The sequence below is a fragment of the Chenopodium album genome, chromosome 16 (assembly GCF_948465745.1).
Source record: "Chenopodium album chromosome 16, dcCheAlbu1.1, whole genome shotgun sequence".
Taxonomy (NCBI): Eukaryota; Viridiplantae; Streptophyta; class Magnoliopsida; order Caryophyllales; family Amaranthaceae; genus Chenopodium; species Chenopodium album.
The window spans coordinates 40887383-40903965 of NC_137849.1; the positions used below are offsets into that span (position 1 = coordinate 40887383).

At 32.7% G+C, this 16583-nt stretch overlaps 1 pseudogene across 1 annotated transcript; it reads left to right on the forward strand.

The window, feature by feature from the left end:
• Positions 1 to 4970: 4970 nt before the first annotated feature.
• LOC145586521 (14-3-3 protein 2-like) lies at positions 4971 to 6928 on the forward strand (annotated as a pseudogene). The gene is made up of 4 exons (XR_014100966.1): positions 4971 to 5528; positions 6068 to 6190; positions 6357 to 6473; positions 6630 to 6928. The product of XR_014100966.1 is annotated as a 14-3-3 protein 2-like (transcript).
• The last annotated feature ends 9655 nt before the right edge of the window (positions 6929 to 16583 follow it).

Consider the following 16583-nt stretch of genomic DNA (forward strand, 5'->3'; position numbering starts at 1 on the left):
AGAGAGAAGAAAGTGGAAACGTGGCAAAATTAAAGGGGAGTATAAATTGGAAAGAAAAATAATTGAGAAAGAATTTAATTTTCTTTCCATTTTTCTAAAATCAATTTTCTTTCTATTTAATACATTATCTATTATTATATGGATCACTTTTGAAATTACGGACTCCTATATAATTATTAAAAAATAAAGTAATAGGAAAAAAAAATAACAAGAATCCGTTTAAGAAGAGATTAATAGAGAGAATTTACGGAGTAATAATTAATAAAGAAAATAATACATCTAAATTGAAGCTTTTATTTATAAAAATACACTAGTAATAAACGCTTTAGGGGTGTTGAATAAGCTTACTAAAAATATAAATATTAATTTAAAATGAATATTAATTACATCGATCATAATTTTGACATATATTTTTAAATTAATACTATTAATTTAAAAAATATTTTAAATACTTACTCCGTATCAATATCTAAGAGCGTTCGGCAGCAAAATACTTAAAAAATTTAATGCATAATAAACGGTGAAAATATTTGAAAGCTTTGATATTTGGATTAGATTTAGCCGTAGGAAAAACAAGTATGAAAGTGATGTATTATTATGAGCACAATTTACAATGACAATTGAAGATAAGAGAGAAAGAGAAAGGGAAATTGGGAGATTCTTTTTTTCTTCGAGAGGAAAAGGGAAGTTTGCTTCTTTTGGGCCCTTGTTCTCGCTAAATACAAAGGTAGCCCATCACGCTTTCGCCTTGCTTTCTACGTAGTATTTTTTGGTTTAGGGGAGGAGGATGATGACAATTAGTATTACATGCACCATGGTGCACCTAGCTCTAGGTGCACCAGGCCCAATCTGCTGCTCAACCCAATTGAATTCACACCTAGTAGAAATAAGCCCGCGTCCAACATATTGAAGCCCAACCTTTTTTTTTTGTCTTCACCATTGAATTTTGATATTCTCCTTTTTTTTTTTCTACCTCTAATTTCTTTGAAAACTTAAATTAAAATTTTCAACAACCATTTTTTATTTTTCTCTCTCCTCTTTTTTTTTCCTTTTTTTTTATTTTTTTTAAGATTATTTTTTTCCCTCATTGTTTTCAATTTTGATTCTCCCTTAGTAGAAGCTCAATAGAGAAAAATCTACTTTTGTATTTACTTTAACATTAAGTTTCTTGTATTTTGTTAGAAAAAAATGAAGATTTGCTGATTTTTTTTTGGAGCTTTTTGATCAATTTTGGTGGAATGTGCAATAAAATTAGCAAATTTGATGTTAATTGTTCCATATCCATTACCTTCATTTTTTGTTCATAAATTTCTTGTTTGATATCCATGTATGTTGTCTTTGATGTCCATATATATGTGATGTATGAAATAATAATTTGTGTATAATTTTTATCAAGTATTTTGGTATGAAATAACAATTTATTTGGATGTTGTGTATTTCCTTCTTTTGTTGCTTAATATGTAATTATAGACCAACTAATGAACATTTCTGAACATCCTATAGAAACTTCTGATAAGAAACCAGAAGCAACACAAAAGCCCCTATAAACTTATAATAAGCTCCTAGAATTTTCTGATAATCCACTAGAAAACACTGAACCACCTCAAAAACCTTTAACCCCCTACAAAAACTTCTGAACCCCAATTACAAATCACTGAACACGCTTCGAAAACATTTTAACCTCCTTCAAAAACCACTGAACCCCAACCACAAACTACTGAACACCCTACCGAAACTTATAAACCCCGTACAAAAACATCTGAACCCTGTACAAAAACTGCTGAACCCCAACCACAAACCACTGAAACCCTATAAAAACTTCTGAACCCCAACCATTGAACCACTAAACACCCAACCAAACTTATGAACCCTCTACAAAAACTTTTGAACACTAATCACAAACCACTGAACATCCTACAAAACCTCTGAAACCCCTACAAAAATTTTTGAACCCCAACCACAAACCACTGGAACACCTTACATAAACGTCTGAACCCCAACCACAAACCACTAAACACCCTTCAAATATTCTTGACCCGAAGACACTGCTCGAAATGCTACTCAGCCTTCAGACTTGCCTTATAAGCAACTTCATACGTTCAAACTGCAATAAACAAATAAAGTTTATAATAATCATTACTGGAGTTCAAAAATATAACAACAAAGTTCAAATACTAGAAAAAAATGTTCATAATTACTTTAACAATTATTTTCTAAAAAGCATATATAAATACTCAAATAATTAAGTAAAACGGAAAGATTCATGAAAGTAACCTAAATGTTCATAAAAATGGAAACAATGTTCATAATATGATACTACTAATAAATTTTTTGATAATAAATACAATGAAAAGTGCTTACTCAAATTATATGAACAAAATGTTCAAATACATGATATAAACAAATTATATTCATAAATAACAAATCAAAGCATCATTCAACAATTAAATTATAATGAAACTAAAAATCATCAAAAAAAAAAAATTAGCAATTAAAATCAAAAATAAAATTCAACACACTTTCAACAGCTTAAATAACATTAAATATATGAATATCTTTCAAATAATCAATCTAAGTCTATTGTTCATAAAAAGAAACATATACATGTTCAAATATATAACATAATAGGTTCATAATTACAAAATATATAAAGGTCAAAATAAATTTTCATATGCAAAGAATCAAATGTTTAGTTATATAAATTATAAAGTATAGAATACCAATTTTTTTTTAAAACGATTACAAAATAAATAGATCTAAAAAAAAGTTCATAAAAAATGTATCACAGGTTCAAAATTATAATTAAGATGTTCATAAATCTAAAAATATATGTCAGTAAAAATACATATTTATAGGAAACGTATCATATGTTCATATTTTTAACTTAAAATGTTCAAAATAACAAAATTTAACAAAAAACAGATCTGTTAATAATAGAATACACAAATATTACTAACAAAAAAAAAATCAAAATAATATGAAAGCTACCTATTTCAAAATTCAAACCTAGCCATAGTGATTTAGACAATGGAATCTCATTGGAAAATAATCATTTCCGTCGTCTTAAACACCTTCTCCTCGTCAAATCCGCCATTTTAAACTTCACTTCTTTGCAAAAACTCCATTAATAAAGCTTCAAATTGAAGGTTGAAGAAAACGAATTTTGAAATTAATATATGGCGATCAACAATGGTGATGAAGGAATTAAATCAACAACAATGAATGAATTTAAGAAAAAGAAAAATAGAGGTGAGAGAATTTAGCTAGAAATTATGAATTATAAGATGAAGAGATGAAGGATCTTGATCTATGGTGATGAAAAATAGTGATGAAGAAATTAAATCCAAAAAAAATAATGAATGAATTTAGGAGAGAGAAAAACAGAGGAGAGAGAAAATAGAGGAGTGAGAAATCAGAAATTAAGAAAGTGTGAGGGAAGAGAAGAGAGGAGAGAGAAAATACAGAGAGATAAATGTTGGTAGTGATGAGTTGATGACAAATTGTAAAATACGTGGCATCTTATTACTGGTGGTGCACATAGTTTAACATGCACCATGGTGTATGTTATAATTTGCGGGATGATGATGTATGTGATCAATGTCTTCATGGACAATAATATTAGGTGTACTATCTACTATGATTTTCTAAGAGGGTTTTTGATTTTTGAGCATATGGGGTCGTTTGAAATCTTTGAATGCTAACCGATTGGTGCGTATGGACGGTGTGAGTTCATGTTATATGATCATTTCTTTTAATAAATGATGTTTATTCTTTATATGATATAAGGTGTTCATACCTGTTTTGATTATTTTAAGGTTTGATCCTATATTTCAATTTGATTGAACTTTATTCATATTTTCACGGTCTTATATTAGGAAGAAAAAAAACTCTATCAAAAATATAGTTTTAGGGTGTGTTCTATTTACTTGATTTTCACTTAACTTACATGAACTTATTTATTTTTATTTATCTGAACTTATTTTAAGTGTAATTTAAAATTCGATAGCCCTTATCAGAACTTAATTTTCTTAAAATCATTTTATCAAAAATAAACTTACTACCTCTGTTACATATTAGTTGCAACTTGGGATTTTTTTATGTCTCACGAATAATACCCCAAAGTTGCAACTAATATGTAATGGAGGTAGTATGATCTTATGAGACCTGAAATGAATGAAAATTAGGTGAAAAACCAAGACCTTAGGTTAGCGTTGTGCATTTTTCAAATATATTATCTATAAAACTTTTATTACATAATTGGCCATAAAATATGCACATAGGAAGATTTGATATGCTCTAGTTTGATTTCTTTAATTTTTTTTTTTAATTTTATTTGTCTAAGAATTTGAAACAGATGAATAAAACATAGCCTAAAATGACTTTCTTCATCCAAGTTCATAACCCTCAATTTTTGTTTAATTACTATGGTACTTTCTTTTTTAAGTTTCTATATCCCGTGCATTAACACAACACACAATTATAGACAATAGTCTAGTACTCTTTGAATAATAAACCCAGTTTGTCATGCAGCCCAATGATGGGGCTATCAACAACCTACTAATTCATTCTATTTAAACAAACAGCTTGGTCCAAACCACAACAAACACAAAACAAAAACAAGCCCAGCCCACTTTACACCAACTTTCTAAACCTCATTATCATGGACCACCACACATCTAAGTTCCCACAGCCCAAACATTCAAAGTCAAAAAACATGATCGCCGTACTCCACGCTGTCAATCAAATCCTAAAAAAAACATTAAATTTAATTACAAAACACATCACTAACTCACTATTCAACAACTGACACACCTCTTCCCACCGTCCGATCATAATCCAACGGCCTTCATTCACCCCCCACAAAAGTTGCTCCCCCCGCACAATCATTACCAATTTACAGCTTGGCACCAATCAAATACACCCCCCTTCTCTCTCTTCTTCTTTCAATTCAAAACACAAACCTAAAAACAATACTCAAGGATTCCCAATTTCAACCTTCTCTTTCTCTCTCTAAAATTACCCAAGCTTTCTCTCTCTAACCAACAATGGCGGTCTCAGCAAGGGAAGAGAGCGTATACATGGCGAAACTCGCGGAACAAGCCGAGCGTTACGAGGAGATGGTGGAGTTCATGGAGAAGGTTGTTTCAGCGGCGTCGGAAGGCGAGGAACTCACCGTTGAGGAACGAAACCTTCTCTCTGTTGCTTACAAAAATGTCATCGGAGCTCGACGTGCTTCATGGCGGATCATCTCTTCGATTGAGCAGAAGGAGGAGAGTCGTGGTAATGAAGACCATGTCTCTGTTATTCGTGATTACAGATCTCGCATTGAGAAGGAGTTGTCTGATATTTGTGACGGTATTTTGAAACTTCTGGATACTAAGCTTGTTCCTGCTGCTAGTAATGGTGATTCTAAGGTGTTTTATTTGAAGATGAAGGGAGATTATCATAGGTATTTGGCTGAGTTTAAGACTGGTGCTGAGAGGAAAGAAGCCGCTGAGAGTACTCTCACCGCCTACAAGGCTGCTCAGGTATAATTAATTAATTAATTTTTCAAATGATTCTTTTCGATTTATTTGGTAGATCTGTTAATTAGGGTTTGGATTTGGTTTTTGTTTGTGTTTTTTGCGTTGATTTGCTATAATTTTGTGCATTTTGCTGGAATTAAGTTTTTGAGAAATTATTTTGAGGATTTGATTTGTATTTAAGCCACTGTCCAATATTGTGCATTGAATTTAGATTGTTATGTTACAAATTTGGTAGATTTCAAAAATTGAGGTATGGAGGTTGAAGCTTTCATTTGCTGTAATTTTCTCATTTAATCTTAGAAAATAATAGAAATTTGGACATTGAATTAGGATATTCCGTAATATACTTTGAATTTCAGTTGGTGTCAAAATATTGAGGCTATGAATGAAGCTTTCATTTGCTACAATTATTTACTTTGGTATGAATTTGACAAGAGCAGGATCAAATTTTTGTTGGGATGATATATGATATTTCTGAACAAATTATATCTTTTAGTAGAGCGTTATTCTTATGGCATTTATGTTTGTGAATTTTATTTCAGGATATTGCAAATGCCGAGCTTGCTCCAACTCATCCTATTAGACTTGGATTGGCTCTTAACTTCTCTGTGTTTTACTATGAGATTTTGAACTCTCCTGACAGAGCTTGCAATCTCGCAAAGCAGGTATTTGCTCTTCAAATTAGAAGATACGCAAATTTTTGTGATAAATTATAATATCTCGAGATGTGTATGCCATCTAATGTATCTAATAGAAGTTACATAAGAACATCTCATTAATTATTCAAAAAGGTGTATGCCTTATAGTTTTGCTCTGTTCTTTTTTGTTCAGGCTTTTGATGAAGCCATAGCTGAGCTAGACACCCTAGGAGAAGATTCGTACAAAGATAGCACTTTGATTATGCAACTTCTTCGTGACAACCTTACTTTGTGGACATCGGATATGCAGGTAAAGCATCTTTACCCTAATAATTAGGGCCTACTTAATTAGCTGCTTTTATTTTGGCTTGCTGTGCTAAGAACAATTTATGTTTGGTATCTTATGGAAATTACTTGTGTGGAGGATCTATTGTTTCTTATATGGATTTGCTTAATGTTGTTACAGGATGATGGCGCTGATGAGATCAAGGAGGCTCCCAAGCAGCCAGAAGGCGGTGAACAACAGTAAGAGTGTCTTAACGTTGGAATTAGGGTTTAAACCTTCTCCATAGTGGTTTTCAAAAGGAGAAGGGTGCTTGTTTATGATTTTAGGGGTTTTTCTCATTCTGAACAAGTATTGCTTTGATTCAACATTGTCAACTTGGGTGATGTCTATGATTGCCATTCTTATATATTAATATGGCAAATCTGTCTGCCTCTATTTTCTTGTGTAGTTTGATTTGAACTGGCTTCAATTGCTTTTTAGTGGTTCAAGTGCAATTAATGCGATTCCTTATAGCAATGTAGCTGTGGATTCCTATCTAATGTTTACTTTAATTTTGAGGTCTGTGGTCCATTAATCTAGCAATACCTTAGGCCATTGCCTTAATAGTTACAACTGCAACTTGTGTTACTTTTACTGGTAATTGAGGAAACTTGTTATTAGGTTGTTGGACCTTATGCAGTTACGCAACTTGATTGGTTTTAAATAGTTAACAGGTTCATATTTCTGCTTAATGGTTTGGCTTTTCAGTGAGTGATGATTTACATTTGAATTATGGAAAACTTGATGTTTTATTTGCTCGAGGGTGTTGTTTGTTAGCGACATTAAGGTGCTATGTGGATTATGTGCTGTAAACTAGGATTTCACCTAGATAAGTAATTTTTGTTATGACACAACAATTCAGGCACTTTTGTAGAAAAACTTGAACTCCTTTGCACTGTAGTTTCTGGAAAAGCTTAATCTCTTCGGTGCATTATTCAATTTATTGGGCACTTAAACCTTTCTAATGAAGTTTGGTTTCAGAATACTCTTACTTATGTGAAGGAATTGGTGTATTAGTTGTAGTACATAATTGGGGAATAGTAATAGCGTTGTCATATCATAGATTCATAGTACATAATGGAACACGGTCTATTAAGCAATCAGTGTATGGAAGTTTGTTCATTAGTACAGACCCTACAAGGTGTAGTTTCTAACAAATGTTCGGTATCAATATCTTTGAGTTTCTTGATGATGGCTTTTAGCCATTTTGATTGGATGGTTTTAAGTAAATACTTTGAATCTAATAACCAATTGCAAAATTAAGAGGTATTAACACCATTTTTTTTGTTTGTTATATTTAGCTGAATTTCAATTAATCACAGAAAACTTTGCCTTTTGTTTTCAACAATAGGCAGTGTGAACACTTTACAGTTTTCGGCGACTTTGAAAAACAAGGGATTATGTTGTTTATTGAATAGCTTTAATCTATGTATAATTGTCAACACAGCAAGAATGGGATATAATTTTATAGTCCAGTTGTCTTTAAATTCTTATCATATGATTCATATTATTAAATCGAATTGTATTGCTCGACAATAATGGATGAGGATTGAGAAAGGTGGGATTGCCGGCGTCCTTGCTGATGCTAGTGATGTCTATTCCATAAAGTTTATGACTAAAATCGGTAGACCGTATTACGTACTATAATTTGAGATTCTTATGTCCAGCTCAAGTTTGTGTAAGATAATCCCTTTTTTTATTTACTTTTGGATTTAATGAAAATGACTTGTGATGGTATGGAAGAATACGGTGCGGGTCCACGGGTCACGCTACTCGGAGTCTCGGATAATGATGTTATCTCTTTCAAGTGGGCAGTCTTAAGTCTACCCTGTGAAGGTACTAAGTAGTATGACTGGGTCTTTTATGTCTTAACAATGTGGTGTTGATTGAAATTATGGGCGCCTACTTTACATTCGGGTGTATTGTGCTCTTTTACATTCAGACTTAATATCTTGGAAATGACACTAGACGGACACATGATTGCATGATGAGAATTGCCTATGAATTATCATAATGAATCATTATAATGATAATGCTTGATGCATATTGGTTATCAATCCTCTTTGGCCTTTTGGGGTTTTCTCAAAGAAAGAAGAATGTGACGAGATGGGTAGAGGGGAATAGGGGATGGAAAGAGATTGTTAGCTTAATGCCATAGAGCCGAGTCAGGTGACAACTGGCGGTCATGTTTGAATTTTTCAAGGCCCTGTTTAGTGGTAGCGTTTGAGGTAGCGATTGGCTTTTTGACCAGTCAAAACACTATTTGAAAAAAATTGAGAGTATTTGGCAAGGTAGTGGTTCTAGTAGCGGTTAGCGATAAAGGTAGCGTTTAGGTAGGTTTTTTCAAACGTTAAAAATAGCAACGTTTAGAAGTAGCGGGTAGCGGTTGACAAATTTTTTTTTTTACTTTTTAAACAATGTTTATATGAATTTTGATATATTTCCTGTTTGACAAAAGTAGCGAGTAGCGGTCAATTAGTAGTGGGTAGAGGTTAACTGTCAAAGTAACGGTTGATAGTATGAGTGTTTGGCAAAAGTAGCGATTGTAATATTAAAATATATCAAAATTCAGATAAACATTGTTTAAAAAGTAATAAAAATTTGCCAAACGTTACCCGCTATTTCTAAATGCTACTATTTTTAATGTTTGAAAAAAGCTACTTAAACACTATCTTTATCGCTAACCGCTATTAGAACCGCTACCTTGACAAACTCTCTCTATTTTTTTCTAGTTTTTGACTGGTCAAAACGCTAACCACTATCTCAAACGCTACCACAGTGTATATATATTATTCCCTTCCTTCCTAAAAAAACTTGCAATACTCATTTAGTTTGGTCGTTCGTTCCTGAATAATTAAAGCACTTCTTATTTTAAGTATTAATGGGGAAAAATAATCCTATCCAAACAAAAATAAAGAAGTGCTTGAAGTATTCAGGAACGAACGACCAAACTAAATGAGTATTGCAAGTTTTTTTAGGAATGAAGGGAATAATATACGTACACTGTGATAGCGTTTGAGATAGTGGTTAGCGTTTTGACTAGTCAAAACACTACTAGAAAAAAATTGAGTGTGTTTAGCAAGTTAGCGGTTCTAGTAGCGGTTAGCGATAAAGATAGTGTTTAAGTAGCTTTTTTCAAACATTAAATATAGTAGCGTTTAGAAGTAGCGGGTAGCGTTTGACAAATTTTTATTACTTTTTAAACAATGTTTATCTGAATTTTGATATATTTTAATAATACAATCGCTACTTTTGTCAAACACTCATACTATCAACCGTTACTTTGACAGTTAATTGAGACCCACTACTAATTGACCACTACTCGCTACTTTTGCCAAACAGGAAAACATAGACTTTGAAAACGAAATATAAGTATTCTGTAACACAAAGTATTTTCTTTCAATTATGGTCTTTTAAGTGGATTAAAAATTTATCATAAAAATAGTAAACGATAATAATGTTTTTTAGTTGATTTATACTTCGTATGTTCTTTAATGTTGATGTTCTTTTGAATACATTATAAAGTTCTTTTACGCTGCAATATACGAAATATAAAGTATTCAAAAGGTACGTAATTCTACTAGAAATCCACTAAAACTTGTTGGATGAACTTTTTTCTTCTTCTTTTTTCTGTTTTTTTTTTGGGTGAATGTGACGGTTATACAAGCCGATGGATAATTGGCATGCACCCTAAACATACTCATACATTTACAACAAGCCTTTTGGGGTAGCTGGTGAGAAATTCACCTTATATTGTTGACTTCATAAGGTTAAATTCTTCCAGCAGTACGGTGCTTATGGACTTATGGTTAGGGATGAGGATCTATTATCCTTCTTCCTCACCTTTCAAGTATTTGACCTGTAAATTTTTGGCCAAGAAAACTTTAAAGGTTGAGGTTTGGTAAGGATCATTCTCCTTACCCCCCCCCCCCCCCCAAAAAAAAAAAAAAAAAGAAAAGAAAAATTGTACATTTATAGTACTTGCTTTGTAGTTATCAGATTATAAAAGTGTAAATTGCACTTATAAAAAATAAGTTGACAATCTTTTATCTTATAAGGTGTAAAGATTTCTGGTTTAAATTTTCCAAAATTATGTTTAGTCTGGTACTTTGATCTAGTTTGAATATTTCTAATCTGATCTAATTATCTGATTTGACTAAACTTTAACGTTATTTGTACATCAATGTATAAGAAATAAATTAGGCAAAATTGACCTCAGAAGCACCAACAAGTTGGGGGCAATGAATAACACAACTTTGACCAGATGCACTTTATATATTAAAAAAAAAAAAAAAAAAAAGTTTGGTGCAAAAAAACGTTATGATTGATATCGAAGATTGAAGATTCTACTTGAAAAGGCATATTTATATTATTTTAATATTTTTTTAAAATCAATTTCAACCTTTTTTTTTCTCACCTATATAATTACTTTACTGTACTAAAAACATGCCCTTTTATTATAATTCACCCATTACCATTCATTTAGTAAAATTAATACTCCCTCCGTCCCTTAATTAGATTCCTACTTTTCTCTATTATGTGAGGAATAAATGCTTGAAATAAGAATCTAATAAATGAACATGGGGAATACTATTTTTTGAATAACACCAAGGTAAACGAGGAAAAAAACGAAGATCAGGCCAAGAATCCTAGGCAATCAGTTGGCACAATACATTCTTTAAATTGCAATTTGGTAAATAATGAAACTAAATTTCTACCTATATGTTGAATACATGCATTTGGTTATTTGTTCTTTTTTCATAGTTTTATTAAATTAGGTATTAGTTGGTGTTATGATGATATGTTGAAATTGATGTATTATTTGGATGAATTTCTATAATTTGTGTCGTGAGCTTTTGATTTATAACAGTAGAAAACTTTATTTCGCCAAACATAATCCATTTGTTGCAATTTATCATGAATGTCATTACACAATAATTTATAGAAAAGTAATTAGAGAGCACGTGGTAGGTATAATAAAGTAAAAATACGTTAGGAAAAATTTTAAAAGGTGAAAATTGATTAAAAATATTAAAATAATAAAAAATACACTTAGTAGTTTGTGATGTAGAGTGTACGGTGTGCCCAATTAAAATTGTATTATTATCTGCATTGAAATAAGAGGGTAAACATATCATAAAGGTTGTGCCTAAAAAGGATGATTGTTTTGTTTTTTTTTTTTTAGACTAGTTGGATTAATGACAAGGTGTTGTTAAATATTTAAATGGGCCTTATTTTTACAACCCAAATGGGCCTTTTATAAACATTTTTTTATAGAATAGGATGAAATTCGGCCTATTCTAAAATTTCCTTATCCAAGCATGGCAATCGGTCCAATTCCAATATAGAAATCCAATTCTCAAGCTCTCTGTTACTGTAGTTTCATTAGGTTATTGCAAATAGAGGATAACCTACTATTTTGATTGAGCAAAAGAAGAGAAGAAGAGCTATTTGTTTATTATTTTCTTTTTACCAATGAGAGTTTGTTAGAAAGTACTTGAGAGTAGAGGGGAAAGGTACAAGAATCCCTCTATTCCCAAGCATTTTGTAATTAGTAGGGCTCGAACTTGTTATCTCAAAGTCATAAGGTAAGTTTCCCACTAAGCAAATATGTAAAGTACTTGGTATAAGTTATACAAGTATAAGAATAAGTAAGAGGGTAAACTTTACTATAACACCTCACCTAAACAATTTCATATTGTCATTCTATTCAAACACACGAAAAATGTCATAAGGAGTACCATATTAACCCATGATTTCCTCAATCCTCATTAAGAATTTGTTCCAGTCATCCAAAAGTAGGACTATTATCCATTATGTGATATTATTAATTTCTTTATTTGGAGTTAGTCAGGGTTTAATCAGTGATTTAAATATTAGGAATTATTAATGATTTTTTTCACTTATTTAGCCATTTGGGCGTGACACTTTTTTAGTTTTATTTTTTTAAAGTAAGAGGTAGGCCCCACCTTGACTTTCTATCACAGGAATAACAAGGGTGTTAATACTCATGGACAAAGCCGGGAATGAAGCTTGCACCAACTGAGCTAAACTTCAAGCTCCGTTTGTGTCACACTTAACTCATGTAAAATGATCTTTTTAATTATGCATCACTTGTTTAGGTGAATATGTTCGTTTGGCCCTAGTTGGGAAACTCTTAACAATGAGTACGTGTTCGTGGTAAAGAGCAAGTTTAGCTCCAAGTCTTAAAGATTTGGGTGACATTATCATTTTGAGTCTTAAGACTTATATTTAAGACTTTTTTCCATTTTTCTTCTTAAATCTCAAGCAAGTCTCAAGTTGAGTCTTGAAATTCCAAAACTTAACTTAAGACTTGAGATTGGGACCTATATTACTTTTATTTTTATTATACTTTTTTTTTATTACACTTTTCTACATATAATATGTCACATATTTGAGTCTTAGGGCTAAAGTGATAAATTTGTACAAGTTTTAGTGAGTTTTAACAAGAATTTGATGACATTATTTTCAGTAGGGACCACCAAAAATGATGTCACATCCAAGTCTTAAGGGCTAAACTCTGCTGTTGTTGCTACTGTCCCACCTTCTCTTTCGCGGGCTAAGCCTCCCTGGGGAACTATTAAGCTGAACGTTGATGCACATATAGGGGAGGGATCGTATGTGAGCGTTATTGTTGTGGCGAGGGATCATTTGAGGCAAATCATTCTAGCTGCAGTGAAGAGGTTTGAGGTGGAAAGGGATGCAGAAATGGCAGAGGCTACGGCATGCAATGTGCTCTTCGACTTGGCTATGAGCCTATGATGATATGTGGGTGGAAGGTGATGCTTTGGCTGAGGTGAAAAATATCAAGCAAACGTGTGCTGGTCAAACCCCTATTTTCTTACTCTACAATGATATTAGAGTACTATCTTCTTTATTTTCCTCTTGTACTCAGTAAGTTCTCATACTAACAGAGTCAGAAATATCATAGTCTACCTTGTAGCGAGATGGACACAAATAATAACTCCGAACATATATGTATGATTTCCCCCCCCCCCCCCCCCTCCCCAAGCCTTCTAACTTTGGCGGATTATGATTAGGAATAATATTTCCGGCTTACGATTTCCTTAAAAAATGGTTACATAACAACTCAAGACATTGCTCGTGCTTTTAACCATTTTCTAATCAAATTGATATCTAAATTTGCTCTTAATTTGGCCGCATAAAAAGTAGGTTCTCATTTCTCCATCTTATCACAGAGTATCACATATGCAAACAGCATATTAATTAGAAGATTAATGGACGGATGAAAGCTTAAAATTCAAAACATCACTTTTACGAGGAAAAAGCCTTTAAACTCGTTCAACTTGTGTGCGCTAGTCTTGGAGTGGGCCTCTCATTCCCCTTCAATCCTCAACACTAGGATAACGACATTTTAAAGCAACAATTACAACACTCACCCACTCATGTGAAAGGAAATACTACTATTTCTTATACTACTATTAACAAATGAAGGTAAAAGGAAATATTGTGTCAATAATAGAGATAGACCTAAAGGAACTTTTAAAAAAAAATACAATAACAAACAAAAGATGTTTTCCATACATCAATTGAATTGGATAGGAATCTAATCAATTTTTTTATTACATTTGCGAGATAGGACAATTTTTTTTTGTTCGGATATCAAATTGGATATAATAATTATCTTATAATCATGCATGTTAGTTATTCGTAAGGGAATATCAAATAAAATCTTGTTAAATTCAACTCAATGCTTAAAGGGCGTACTACACAAATAAATACATCATATCAGTTCGATAATCAAATACAAATCGGTGCCGATATTAGTTTTCATTCACCATTTCATTGTCTTTCCTTTTGATGGTGGGTGTAGTGAGTATTGGCCTATGATGAGTGAGCAAAGTAGAGCGTTATCAAGCTCATTACCCAAAAGATTGGCCTCCAGAAAGCAAAACAAAGGGGGCCAAAGCAAGGATTCCCACTTCACCAAAAAACATAAAAAACTTCACCAAAAACCATGAAAACAAACACTTTTACAGAGCAAATTGGTATGAGTTAGCTCACAAAGCACCAAAGAAGCACAGTGCCCTGTTGATTTCTTTCCTTTATTTCTTTTCTAATCCCACCTTTTCCTCTTTACAAAGTGTTCTTTGACTGATTTCCAAATCTAGCAATTATAGCATAGACCAAAACAGGAGAAACTTTTTAAGCCAATTATTTTTATTTTTACCACATATTGCATTATCAAGAACATCTTTGTAACGTCCAGAAACTACTACTGTTTTCTGTAATAATTGACGCTACATGGCCAACATGGGTAGCAACACTAGCAACTGCTCCGACTTCTGCCATCCCTCTACGATTGCCTCATTTGAACCAAAAGGCTCAAATAACAAATGTTTCAACAACATACAACATGGAGTTTACAATGCAACTCATCCCTTACAATTACACTGTCTTTGGATAAAAAAAGGAGGAAAGGAAAAGAAGGGGATGGAGGAGAAGAGGAGGGGAGGGAAGAAATGTGGAATTTTCCTTCCAAATCTCTCCATTGTTGGAGGGATCAATTTCCAACAATTTAATCCCTCCATTTCTCTCCTCTCCAATTCCCTTCCTTATTCATTTGTTATCCAAATGAAAGATATTTCATCTCTCCATTTCCCTTCCCTTCCCTTCCTTTCCCTCTATTTCCTTCAATCCAAACACACCGTAAGAAGCAAAGAATTTTGAATATAATAACTCCAATTTGGCACAAATATGATAGTACTACCAAGTCAATCCAACACTACAAACAACTAAACATGGCAGTATGGCACTATCACATAAACAAATTTCCGGATCATATGGGTTGCCATCCAGGATCACGAAAGAATACGTGCAAGGGGAAAAAATAGATGATGGTGCGAAGAAAACTTCAACAAGATATGTCATATGCAAGAATGATTACGAGCAACGCCAATCAATCTTCTGATAATAAATTTAAATAACCGTACAGCGAAATGGTAATAAAAAACAATTTAACACATGGATGAACCTATCAAAACATGTAAGATAGTGGCATTATACAAGTATATCATCACTGATTGCTGACTTTGTTTCTAGTTACAATTAAGACTGCACATGCCCCAGAAAAGGCAGAAACCTGTTACCCATGGGTTTTTTTTTTTTTTTTTTTTTTTTTTTTTTTTACCTTAAACAACCTACCTTAAATCAATACTATAATGCAGTAATGCAATAGACTCCTAGACCTACATGTTCATCGTCTCCTGAAGCGTGAAACCATGTTCTTTGCCTAAAGAGAAACCAAAATTAGGTAAAATGAGGTCTGGATGAAGGATGTAAGCCCATAGTTAAGAGTTGACAAAAAAAACAAGAAAACACATTAATTTCAGAAAATGGGTGACATCCAGAATGTAAACCAACATATCAAAAGGTCAAAGGATTAGAACACGCCATATGGAGCTTCTAGACTCTACAGAATGCAATGAGGTAGCTACTTACCTTCAACCAGGATGCAACGAAAGACACAGAACAACGGACACTAGCAGGATCATAGAGGGGATAAAGAACCAGCAAATTGACATATATATCAGATATTAAACATAGCTGAAGGCCACTTAGCACAGTGCCACAGCCAGGGTTTTAATGAGTTGTTAACTTCAGCAGTGTCAAGCAACTTCTCACATTACCAAACACAAAAATAACTAGCAAGGGAGGCAACACAAGTAGTGAATAAGAGAGAACTACACACATATCCGACAGATTCATAATTGCAAGAAGTTTTTTTATCCTACAGCTCACACGACATTGGCAAACAGGAATACTGAGGAAAGAGAAAGTAACACTAAATCTCTTGATGACAAAGCTAAACCTCAAACGTGGGCAGATTGAACGTAATCTCCAGCACTGGACCTAAAACACTGGTAATGATATATTTGCTTTGACAGAAGCTAACTTACAGATGTATGATTGAGAAGATAATGCATCATGCAGTCATAATTCATAAGTAAACATCATGTTCAGCTGTGTTTCATTACTATGTCCTGCATCATAATGAAAGACTACCACCACCTGCTCTGCCTATAGGTTCCATTGTATCAAAGTGAGGCAGCT